Raw genomic sequence first — 13,130 nt, forward strand, 5'->3', positions numbered from 1 at the left:
AGAAAGAGATTGCAAACAAGTAGGAAAGATCAAGGAAAACAACAGTCATCAGGCGTGTGTGTCATGATTTTGACTCTTGGATTTTCTAGCATCTATATCATGTTGTTTACTTGGTTTCTTGGTAAATAACCTGACTACAGTCCACAGAAATTCAGAAACCCCTGAGGACGTAAACTTGTAAAGCAACACTAAACCCTGTGTGATTTGTTTTGCTCCAATTACCTTAAATTGACGCTAAGACCATACTTTAGAGTTTGTCTACATTGGAGAAATCTTTAAGCGCTGATATTTGCAGTGTTTAACATACAAATGAATGTACACTTTCAAATGGAGATTTGCATTTTCATCACGACATGCAGTTCTTATCATCCCCTGATTATGCAGTCTGACTTCACAACATAGCCTTTGCAGAAGCTGTTCCATTTCCGGAAACATTCTTCCTCTTCTGCTTTTTTTTTTTTAATTGAAGTATAGTTGATTTACAGTGTTTCCCTGATTTCTTCTGTACAGCAAAGTGACTCATTTATACACATATATGCATTCTTTTTTATATTCTTTTCCATTACGGTTTATCCCAGGAGACGGGATATAGTTCCCTGTGCTCTACAGTAGGACCTTGTTGTTTATCCATTCTAAATGTAATCGTTTGCGCCTACTAACCCCAAACTCCCAGTCCATCCCTCTCCCCTCCCCCTTGGCAACCACAAGTCTGTTCTCTATGTCTGTGAGTCTGTTTCTGTGTCATAGATTAATCATTTGTGCCATATTTTAGATGCCACATATAAGGGACATCATATGATATTTGTCTTTCTCTGAGTGACTTCACATAGTATGATCATCTCTAGGTCCATCCATGTGGCTGCAAATGGCATTAGTTCATTCTTTTTTAGGGCTGAGTAGTATCCCATTGTGTATATGTACCACATCTTCTTTCTCCATTCGTCTGTTGATGGACACCTAGGTTGCTTCCACGTCCTGGCTATTCTTCCTCTTCTCAACTAAGTTAATTTCAACTTCGCCCTGTGGGATCCAGCCTGTGTCTTTCTCTTCCTTAATGATGCTGTTCCAAGTCCCTTGGTCAACCGACTCCTTCTTCCAAGCACATAACAAAGTGCACATTTGGAAATGGAACAGGTGGTGTTCAGTTTTGGAGTGGGGGGACATAGGTGCCCTCCTCAAGGCTTGATGATCTTCTAAATCACAATTGTGTCTTACTCATGTCCCTGTGTCTTCTTTTAACCCAAACACTGGTGCAAAGCTTACCTTGTTAATCACTTTTGACTTGTGTGTTCATGTTCTATTGATACGAGATGATCCCCTCATGTTCTTACTATTCCAGTAAGGAAGGAGTGGCATCTAATGAGATTAAAGAAAATTAGGACCATCTCCTTCCCAGTGTGTCCAATTCTGTATAGAAACTTAAATATAAAGTAATGTTTCCCTACCCAAATCATCCTCAATGTGTGAGCACTGCTTGGCTGTAATTTGAACCAAGTTTAAGAAATAGGCATGCATTGTTTCCAAGAGCCTTTTTTTTTTTCTGTCATTGATTTGATTATCTGGACCCATTTATTTTTGGTGTATTCCTTGGAAAGCAGACCACAAAAAGAAGAACACAAAAATGAAGGAGGGGCCTAAATTGCAAACAAATAAAAACAATGGCAGCTTCCATCATGCCAAGTCAGGAGCCCTGTTCATGGAAAAAGTCAGTTGAGTTCCTCTCTGTAGACCTGAAGCATCATAGACCAAATCTCAGCATATATTTAATTATGTTCACTTGGAAAAAAAATAAAATAAAGTAGGAAATTAAAGAAAAAAAACTATTATTCTCAAGTTAGACATATCAACATATGTAAACATTATTTTATCAGGAAAAAAAAAATCCCCCTTTTGCAACAATTGCTTGTCAGGGACCTGGGGCAAATGCTTCCTTGGTGTTGATTCCAAGGAACAGAGACAAGCCAGAGGATCATATCTACCTGAAGAGGTGCGGGGACTGGAAATCGAGACCGCTGCCATTCTCAGCTGCCTTAAAAAGGTCAGACAAACAAAACAAAATGAAATGAAGACAAACAGGCAAAATGGAAACTCTGGGCCACCTCCACACATGCTGGGAGGTTTAATCCTGTTTGGACAAAGGAAAAAGGAGGAAATCTCACAAGCTAAGGGCAGACAGTGGTGTGGCAATATTGACACAGCAAAAATGCAGCACAGTTGGATGCAGGAAAGAGAGAAGCAACCACGTGTTTGATGGACAAGTGGACTTACTCGTGTTTCCTTCGGGTCCTGAAAGTTCTGCCTTACTTGCAAATGTTTAAATGAACAAAAGCGGTTTAGCCAACCAGATCCGGCAGTTGCCTCTCACACTCACAGGTGGTGTCTCATACAATCTGGTTCTTTTTCAGAATGAGTTTTATTGAGCTGAGTGTAGGGAGGAGAGAAAAATAGAAATATTTTAAAACCAGCCTTATACCACACAGTCTCAAGATTTTTACATTTACGTTTGTTCTCTATGAAACATATTTAGCACATTCATTACTGGAAACTAAGTATTCGTTTATACCTAGAAACTCAGTATCATGTCTCACTGACATCTTGTTTAAATAGCTACAGCAATAACAAAAATCAGCTCACGCTATAGAAACATGATACATTGATTCCTAGTAACTAACTATTCTGTCTCATGGACACTTTGCAGAAATGAAAACAGCTATATACTGCAAGAAGCAGCTGATGATAGTATTTAGATCAAGCCTGATGTCTCAAATGTACTTTAAATATACACATTAAGCCTCACATCACCAAAGAAGACGGTTCAGCTTTCACCAAAAATGTGTTATTACTCCAGGGTTTCCCAGTATTGACCCTGTTGACACTTGGGACCAGATCATTCTCTGTGGAGGGCTGTTCTTTGCACTGTAGGACAGGAAGCAGCATCCTTGGCCTCCACCCATTAGAGGCTGGGGACAGTCCCCCCATCCCCCGTGGTGACGGTGAAAAACGTTCCCAGGCATTGCCAGACGACCTGGGTAGACAAGCAAGAGTGCAGTGCCCCCAGCTGAGAACCCACCCCGCTCATCCAAGCACTCTTGTGTTTTAACATAGTGCATTTTCAAAATCCATTTTTCACGTTTGGGCAGAATAGATTGAGTCAGAGTCCTTTTCTCTTTGCCCCGGATGGATGTATTTCTCTCTTCAATCTTACCTCCCTCTCTCCACGCCCCGCTTCCTTCTTTCAACAAATATTTTTATGCCTCCTGCAAAGCAAAGACTGTGCAATTTCTGGGGTAAAGCAGTGCCCAGAATACAGACTAGAATCTTAAGTATTCAGGAGAAAGTTCTGAAGATATTAATAATAAGCTACTGAACAAAATGTTAGCTTCAGGATCTACCAAAATAGGAACTTTTTCCTGTTCTCCCGGACGCACTTTCATTTTTAGTAGCATCCAGTTTGAACCAGCACCTCAGTTAGCCTATGAAATGCATCGCCGATATTCACCAGATCTTGGCACTTCTGCACTCGATGGCTAAAGAAGGGTATTCTCAACTTTCAAATCACTCCAGACCCCCTAATGTTCTTACGTGTTATACAGCTCTTCTCTGGGAGGTCCTAGTGGGACCGTGCTGGTATCTGACTGTAATTATCTTACTGCCTTTGAGACACTGAGGGACAGGTTTGTACCTGCCCTGTAGCAGACATGCAAACAAAAACAAAGATGCTTTTCAGGTGAGGTTTGTATACCTTACATGTTCTCCCTTCTGCACATACAGTGTCTATCACCTTGCTTGGAGAATGACAGTCACAGAGTCTCACCAGCTGTATATAGCATGAAAATGGCTCAGGTGGTGCTCTCAGAAGCCTTGAGACCGTTATTAGGAATTTTCCTCAGGATTTCCCCCTGTAAGAAACATTCCCCCAAATGGGAACCCAAGAGGACTCTAAAGGATGACCACAGAGAAGTGATCACAAGGGAGGGAACTTGCAAAACTTGACACCTGGAGTGGGATCTGACGAGTGAACCAGAATGAATAAACATCATTGTAAGGTGTGTGTGTAGCCAGGAAGGGTCATGGTAAAGAGAAAACAGATGTGAGCACTTCTGAGGTGGGGAGAAAGTGGTCAGTTGTCAGGGGTTTGCTTTTACTGGCGTAAAGACCATGATGTGTACCAGACAGAAACAACCCCTCAAGATGTCCACATCCTCATCTCTAGAACCATGGTTCTGCCGTGTCACAGGGCAAAGGAGAAACACGGTTGCAGGTGGAATTAGGGTTGATGATCAGCTGACTTGAGATGGAAAGACTGCAGGATGCATTCACTTCCCGAGGATTTAGGAGGTAATCTTTTTTCATTGTTCCCTGAGTGGGGACTCATTAAAGGTGACACATTACCTGTGGAAGAAGAAACGTCGAATGCAGACACGTGGACGGATGTGGAGCTGACTTTGGTTTATCAGATGGTGATGCATGTCTGCTGGGCAGGTGGGCCCATAGGTCGTAATTTTAAAAAGAAAGATGTATTGGAGACCCAGGTCGGGCTGAACTTCAGCATGGACATGCCCATGGAAACCATGGAGGGAAAGAACTTTCCCTAGAGAAACGTAAACCTGATACGTAAGATAAGAGCAGTGGGAGGTTGAGCGTCAGCATCTACTGATGTTGCGGGTAGAGGCAGAGGAGAATGGTGACATAAGGACACAGAATTCTGAAGAATCCGGAAGGACGGACAGGAGGATATGATAGTGATCGCTGCAGAGGCATCACGGTGATGCAAGAATCCAGAGATTGTCAGAGGTCGAACATGCTATAGAAACCTCAAGAAATGAAATGACTGAATGTTGTCTCTGTAGATGGTTCGATGGGCAAGGTCGTCCGTGACCCACTTTAGGAGAGATTCGCTGATGTGCTTTGAGAGCAGTCAGCATCGTAGCCGAGGGAAAACACAGTGTTGGAGCCACACGGCAGCCCCGCTCAGTCATCTTGGTCTTGACCCTTGGTTTGCGTAGCAGACTAGCAATGAACACACATCACCTAGACTGAAAACACTTTCTCACAACAACTAGAAACTGTGCAAGGAAAATGCTCTCTTGTATGCTAAGTAATCAGAAGAGTGCCACCTCAAAGGACAGTCCTCAAGATAATGTTTATATAGGTGTCAACTTTTTTTTTTTTTTTTTTTTTTTTTTTTGCGGTACGCGGGCCTCTCACTGTTGTGGCCTCTCCCGTTGCGGAGCACAGGCTCCGGACGCGCAGGCCCAGAGGCCATGGCTCACGGGCCCAGCCGCTCCGCGGCACATGGGATCCTCCCAGACCGGGGCACGAACCCGTATCCCCTGCATCGGCAGGCGGACTCTCAACCACTGCGCCACCAGGGAGGCCCAGGTGTCAACTTTTTATGGACTGTCGATAACTGACTGTAGTTCCATTTGAGAATATATATTGTGCTTGATTACTTCACCTGCAAATCTCCTGGTGATGATTAATCATGGAATGATTAGGCACTCAGCTGCAAGCATATACAACACAAAATAAATCATCCTGCATCTATTAGTGAAGTGATTTATATACTTCTGGTGTCTAACTTTATTAGGGCTCAGACGCTCAAAAGATTCCAATATGCTGTATCTAATCATTTGATCACTTGTTCTGGTATGAACCTGATTTCCTAACAGAGGACTCTATTTCCCACTGGGAAATTGTGGAATTTGTTATGTTCTTTTGCAAAAAAAAAAAAAAAAAAAAAGCCACAAATGTCGTATCTAATGTGTTTGTTGTTTTCTCAAGACTATGAGGAAAGTTTCCCTCCTGATGTGTCTTCTTCACTCTCATCCTGTGTGTGTATATATGTGTGTCTTCCTCTGTCACCAAGGAAATTTATGTATATATATATGTAAACTGCTTTTTTGGCAGATTTTATTGAGATATAATAGACATTATATTAGTTTCAGGTGTACAACGTAATGAGTCTATATTTTTCAAAACGATCTCACCACAGTAAGTCGAGGTAACATCCATCCGCATACATAGTACACATTTTTTTTCTTGGGATGAGGACTTTTAAGAACTCCTCTCTTATCAGCTTTCACATATGCTAACAATATTATTAACTACAGTTGCCATGCTGTACATTACATCCCCATGACTTATTTATTTTATAACTAGAAATTTGGACCTTTTGATCCCCTTCAACCAATTCATCCCCCCGCCCCAGACTCCACCTCTGGAACCACTAATCTGTTCTCTGTATCTATGAAGTGGTTTTTTTTTTACCTTTATCATTAGTTTTTAATTTAGTTTTTATTTTATATTGGAGTACAGTTAATTTACAATGTTGTGTTAGTTTCAGTTGTACAGCAAAGGGATTCTGTTATACATATACATATATCTATTCTTTTTCAGATCCTTTTCCCATATAGGTTACTACAGAATATTGAGGAGAGTTCCCTGTGGAGGTCCTTGTTGATTATCTATTTTGTATATAGTAGTGTGTATCTGTTAACCCCAAATGCCTAATTTATCCCTCCCACCTTTCCCCTTTGGTAACAAGTTTGTTTTCTATGTCTGTGAGTCTATTTCTCTTTTGTAAATAAATTCATTTGTATCATTTTTTTAGATTACACCTATAAGTGATATCATATATTTGTCTTTCTCTGTCTCACTTACTTTACTTAGTATGATGATCTCTAGGTCCATCCATGTGGCTGCAAATGACATCATTTCATTCTTTTTTCCATTGTATGTATGTACCACATCTTCTGTATCCATTCATCTGTTGATGGATATTTCCGTTGCTTCCATACTTTGGCTATTGTAAATAGTGCTGCAGTGAACAGTGGGGTGCATGTGTCTTTTTGAATTAGCTTTTTGCCTAGATATATGCCCAGGAGTGGGATTGCTGGGTCATATGGTAGCTCTCTTTTCAGTTTTTGAAGGAACTTCCATACTGTTCTCCATAGTGGCTGCACCAGTGTACCTTCCCACCAACAGTGTAGGAGGGTTTCCTTTTCTCTGCACCCTCTTCAGCATTTATTGTTTGTAGACTTGATGATGATGGCCATTCTGACAGGTATGCGGTGTTATCTAATTGTGGTTTGATTTACATTTCCCTGATGATTAGTGATGTTGAATATCTTTTCATGTACCTGTAGGCCATCTGTATATCTTCTTAGGAAAAAGGTCCATTCAGATCCTCTGACCATTTTTTCATTGGATTGTTTGGGTTTTGCTATTGAGTTGTATGAGTTCTTTATATGTTTTGGATATTAACCCATTATGAAATGTTTGATTTGCATATATTTTCTGCCATCAGTAGGTTACCCTTTCATTTTGTTGATTGTGCCCTTTACTGTGCAGAAAATTTTTAGTTTGATGTAGTCCCAATTATTTATTTTTTGCTTTTGTTTCCTTTGCTTTTGGAGTCAGATCCAGAAGAATTGTCACCAAGTCTGATGTCAAGGAGCTTCCCATGTATGTTTTCCTCTCGGAGTTTTATGGTTTCAGGTCCTTAATCCATTTGAGTTAATGTTTGTGTATGGTGTAAGATAGGGGTCCAGTTTCATTCTTTTGCATGTGGCTGACCAGTTTTCTCAACACTGATTATGGAATAGAGGGTCCCTTCCTTATTGTATGTTCTTGACCCGTTTGTCATAAATTAATTGACCATACACAGGTGGATTTAAAGCACTTTATATGCATAAAAGATATTCCTTCTTTTAAAATTTAATTTTCATTGATTTTTATATCTGTATACCTCTGCACTAAACACACTTGCAAGATGGCATATTTATCTCTGAAAAGGAGCACCACTACATTTTTAAATGTGCAATAAAAATTTATACCACATGTAAATCCACACTTCTAAGAACTGTATTCCACAATTCCAAATAGGTCCATTCTGCAGTTTCTACTTTGAAAACCCAGCATAGTGGAATTCACCTAAAATGGTACTAAATTATTGATGTGGGTTTTTTTTTTTTTTTTGGCATGCTTGTCTTAAGTGGCTCAGAATAGATCAGAAACTTCTCTGAGGGCAGTTTGGCCCCTGATCTCAGATCCCTTCAGCATAGCACACACTGGAAGGCTCTGGACCAGTGCAGCGTGCTGACAGTAATTGACTGCCTAATGGAAAAGCATTGACCCTCTGGAGTTCCGCTTTTCTGCAAACGCATCTTTCTCTCTTCTGCCAAGATATTTGTCTTCATCCACTTTTCTCCTAGAGTCAACAGAGCCAGCGTGAGCAGAATATCAATGCACACTCATTACAGAAAGAATTCTCTGTTCATAACAAGCAAAGTATACACCATTTTCTTTAGCTGAGAGCTGGACCGAATCTCCAGACATCCATTGGTCTTGTGTTACAGTGAAAAAAGGTAGAAGTAGATGGCTTCAGATTTGACCTTCCACTCTGGAATCACCCCTATTTATGTTCATCACACAGGTATCTGCAGGGCAACCACTGTGTGCTGGCTACATGTTCAGACCAAAGTGACACAGGTGGAAGGACATGGTCTGCATGCATATATTCTGATACTTTAATTTCTGGCAACAGAACGATTCCAAATGCACAAGAGCCTTGGCAGCCCAAATTCACTCTCTCTGCCTTGTTCAAATATGTGCTAGCATTTAGGTTAAAACAGTTAAGTCCTTAGCTATTATCGTCAGATTCCTGGGGTGCTAGCTGGTGTCCGTAATCCACTTTTATCATGAATTTCATATGGATCATATGCAAAATATAATTATGCTCAGTATATTTAAAGAAATGAAAGAATGAGGGCATGAAAATATTTGGGTATTTCAAAAGTTACCCTGGTTATGACAAAGGATGGAAAACTAGAAAGTGAGGTTACAGAATATGGAGACTAGAATGAAAAGATCTAAGATATACCTTACCTATTCAAGGAGATAAAGTGAGAAACAAGGGGGAGGGGGAGGAACCTATCTTTGTAAAGATGTCACCTAAGAATTTTGCCAGATTGATTAAGGACACCAATTTTTAGTTTAAAAAACTGAACAAATGCAACCATGGTAAGTACAAACTAACTGAGATCTAGAAACTACAGATTTTAAATTCAGAATACCAAGGCAAAGATAAGATCTAAAAAGTAGGAAAAGATTAAGAAAAAAATGCACATAGGAATAACGATTAGTGTGACATCAGATTTCTGAGCAGTCATGTCAACCTAGATTTCTAAATTTGGAAAGTATATCCTTCAATAGCAAGGGCAAAATAAAGATATCTTAAGTCAAAGAGATAGACTTAGAATTTACGTTAACGATGACAGCAAGGTCTCAATGAGGCTTTTAATGTTATTTTAATAACAGTGGCAAATCTCAAGAGGAAGGAACATAATCTTAGATAAGGGCTGAGACACAAGCAGAAATGAAAGAGGATGTCTGTACTTTACAATTGTAAGATCCTTGTGATGTCTAGCAAAAGGGGAAGTCTGTTGTTTACATTCAGACCTCAATGAAAGCATGTTTGGCCAAAAAAAAAAAAAAAAAGCTATAGGATCATCTGTGATACAGAACAGATAACAGAGAGGAAAAATGGGAAAAGAAAAACTAATCCAAAAATCAAACAGCAAAATAGACCACATGGAAAGAACAGAAATAGAAAATAAGTGTTTAGAAATAACAGAAAAATATAGGATATATTTTGCTTAGCATGAACCCTCCACTCTTGAAAACAAGGCAATATCTCTGAAACGCTCAGGGGGAGCCTGCATAGGCAGTGAAGGAAAAGGTGCACGGGTCATGGAATTGAGAAGACACAGTTTGCCGTGAGTTGACCACATGGCCCTGGATATGGCTTGGAGATGGCAGGTGGTCCCAGACCTGATGGTCTCCATGAAACTTGCAGAGATGTGAATGCTAAGGAAACAGGGCTTCTGTATTGCTTTGTATTTGTGATTTTCTCTGCATCAGTAAGAAAGAGGGAGAGCAGGGGTTGTAAGATACATTGGAGAACAATGGAAGATCTATTTGAAAAAGGAGTGTGTGCAGGGAAATCTGCTCCTCATGGGAGAACAGTTCCCTGAGTACAGCACAGGGGCTTGTGAAAGAAGACAAGATGGGAGGGAAGGGTTTTGGGTAGGAGATTAGAACCCAGACAATATGGCAATAAACATGCAGAAGGTCCTTAGTGTGTGATGCCAACACAAATGAGAATAAAGATAAGATACTGTATCCACTAGAGTTTCTCCACTCAAGACACAACTTGATGATATGGCATCAACTTTCATGTCTTTTTTCTAGCTTCAACATGGCAGACTTTTAAACAGCTTGATGACCCAGCTAGATGAAATAACCAATTGTTGAATACGGTGAAAACAATAAAAAGGTCAATGCAGTTTAAAATAAGACTTTCTTCCACTAAGTTAAGTGTCAGTGCTGTGAATTAAGTAAATGTGTTTTTTAATCGGATAAATTAGTCATAGGACATGTTTTCCTTCATGATACTGCTGGCACCCAACAATGTGCAGGATATTTTGAGGGTCCCTGTGTCCTGAGGGGCAACTGAATTCCTCACTTGTGAGTATCGGTTGACCTGGAAGGGTTAATCCACATTTGGATCTCTGACTTAGTAGATGGTTTAGCTCACTACAGGCATCTTATTTTATTTTATTTTATTTTATTTATTTTTTTGGCTGCCTCAGGTCTTTGTTGAGGCATGCGGGATCTTTCTTCACGGCGCAGGCTCTTGGTTGCGGTGCACGGGCTTCTTTCTAGTTGTGGCGCGTGGGCTGCAGGGCGCATGGGCTCTGTCATTTGTGGGAGGCGGGCTCTCTAGTTGAGGCGTGCGAGCTCAGTAGTTGTGGCACGCCGGCTTAGTTGCCCCATGCCATGTGGGATCTTAGTTCTCCGACCAGGGAACGAACCCACAACCCCTGCATTGGAAGGCGGATTCTTTACCTCTGGACCACCAGGGAAGTCCCCAGGCATCTTATTTTAGCAAGGCTCTTGAAATTCCTTTTATGAAAACACACAGATGGCATCATTCTGAAGCAGGCAGTCATCCCATGCCTCCTTTGGGAGTTCTGATGTCCCGCCCATCACATTTCTCCTGGCTGTACGTTGCATTTAAGGCAAAAGGAAATGTAAGGATCTATGCCATGCTGAGGTGTCCTTTGTAGAACTGGCCACTTTGCTCTGTGATGTTTGCCACCCTGATAAGTCAGTACATACTCTGCAGCTCACCTGCAAAAACCAGACACACACCTCAGCCTTCAGTAGAAAAATTCAGGGATACTGTCCAACAGTCCCTCACAGGACTGGAGCTCCAGCATTTAGGAACTTAGTGAATAAAATAATGGTGGTGAAATGCCAGTTTTCTACCCAAAGACTTCATCTCACAAGACCACTTTAGCAATATCCTCTGAAGGTGATTTCAGACAGTTTAAGTTTTAGACAGATACACTCTTAGTAGCAAGACATTGCTAATTCATTTCACACTTCTGATACCTTGATGATATCAGTTTACCTTTTTGAGTGTCATTTATTTTGGCAGTTATACCTTCCAATACTGTTATTGGTGAAATTTGGTATTATTGTCTAATTATTTTACATGTGTTTTTTACCTGGTTCCTCTGGGGTAGAGACTAAAGGAATTTTATGTCTTGTCTATTATAAGCTTTAGTTTTTTTTTTTTCTTGTTGAACTCACTAAAGTGATGAGTAACTGTAATTAGTTGGTTTATGCTTTATTAAATGACTTTGAAAAGTCAGGAATGAATACAAAACCCCTGGTTTTATGTGATGTGTACATGTGTCTATGTTTTTGTAGCAGTAGCAGTAGAAGTAAAAAGGGTGATTTCAGGGTATTCAAATCTCTCTAACCCAGTGGACTGGGCTAAAATGCAATTCAATTAAAGTTGATAGATTATTACAGTGAAAAACAATGATTTCCCAATATTCCCGTGTCTAGTTCTTGTCTCTCCTTTTAATTATCAATATTAAATATTTGATAAAGTGTTCATTGAGTATTTACAGTCTATGAAGCATTATGGAAAGACAACAACAAAAATAAGACAGTTCCTGAATCTAAAATGTAAAAATACGAGAATAAAGACAATACATGAATACATGCACCATCTAGAAAGAAAAAAGCATGTAGCAATCAAAACAAACGATACTTTAAGTAAGAGTGTTTAGAGCTGAATAGGATTATTGGATGACAGTCTTTTCTTAGAGATCCAATGTAACCACATCTTTTAAAACATTGTAGCTACCAAAGAGAGAAAAGAAATCAAGAAGCCTTTTCCCACAGAATTGGAAGTCATCTTAGAGACTAGCACACACGCAACAAAACTCAATTGCAAACGTATCACTCTTTCATTCCTCAGAGTCTAATGTAGCAATTGCACAATTCTTTTGATATTTCTCCAATGCTTACTAATAGAAGAAAATCTATTACAATGTTGATGTCTAGTTCTTATGAAATAATTATTGCCCCAAATATTTCATATGTGTACGCCTGACTTAAGTATTGAAATTGAACTACCCTTGATAGAATCTGGCTTAAATGTTTATAGACTTCATAGCATAGGGCTATGTGCATTGCACATATTGGGACCTTATTGAACTTATAAAGATCTTTTTAATCAGATGTAAGATCTATGCTCTAAGTCATATAATAATTACATATAATAATTACAATTACCTGTAAGAAGTTTCCTTTAATTTTCTAAGTACTACTTAACTCATGTTTATTTTTAAGAAGGAGAAAAGAAAGGACAAGTGAAGATTTGGGGTAGAAGAGAAACACAAAAGTGAATTTAGCTTCTGAGAGGAATAACCACATCCAAAGAGGGGTGCCCACAATTTGTTAATGGCATTGTGTGTGGGGGGGGGGCGGTTATAGGTACATGTCTGTGTTTGTGTGTGTGTGTGTCTGAGAGAGAGTATGAAGGTGAAGGCAGCATGTTGAGCCGGGGTACTTCCTGGGGATGAATATCTACAATTACACCGCCTCTGCGGGGGGAATGTGTGCTGTGGAGCTAAGCATGAAACACAGTTAAGCTTTTGTTCCAGTTGGGAAGAGTGTCCTTGCATATGGGGATAGTGGGTGTCTGTAATCACAGCCCACATGAGGGCAGCAGACCCTCTTTCCAGTTATTCTCTCAAATCATAAAC

At 40.0% G+C, this 13,130-nt stretch overlaps 1 long non-coding RNA gene across 2 annotated transcripts in view; it reads right to left on the minus strand.

Annotated features, from left to right (window-relative positions):
• The window catches only part of LOC308609621, a 62,561-nt gene that overhangs the window by 24,515 nt on the left and 24,916 nt on the right, over positions 1 to 13,130 (minus strand). The window contains exon 2 of one of the 2 annotated variants that reach the window (XR_014014325.1): positions 2,269 to 2,421. This is a non-coding gene — a long non-coding RNA (uncharacterized lncRNA). Of the gene's footprint in view, positions 1 to 2,268; positions 2,557 to 13,130 lie in introns of those variants that run through there. The other variant, XR_014014326.1, reaches the window with a different exon arrangement.

Source organism: Mesoplodon bidens, assembly GCF_964165515.1.
Source record: "Mesoplodon bidens genome assembly, chromosome: Y".
NCBI classification, from domain to species: domain Eukaryota; kingdom Metazoa; phylum Chordata; class Mammalia; order Artiodactyla; family Ziphiidae; genus Mesoplodon; species Mesoplodon bidens.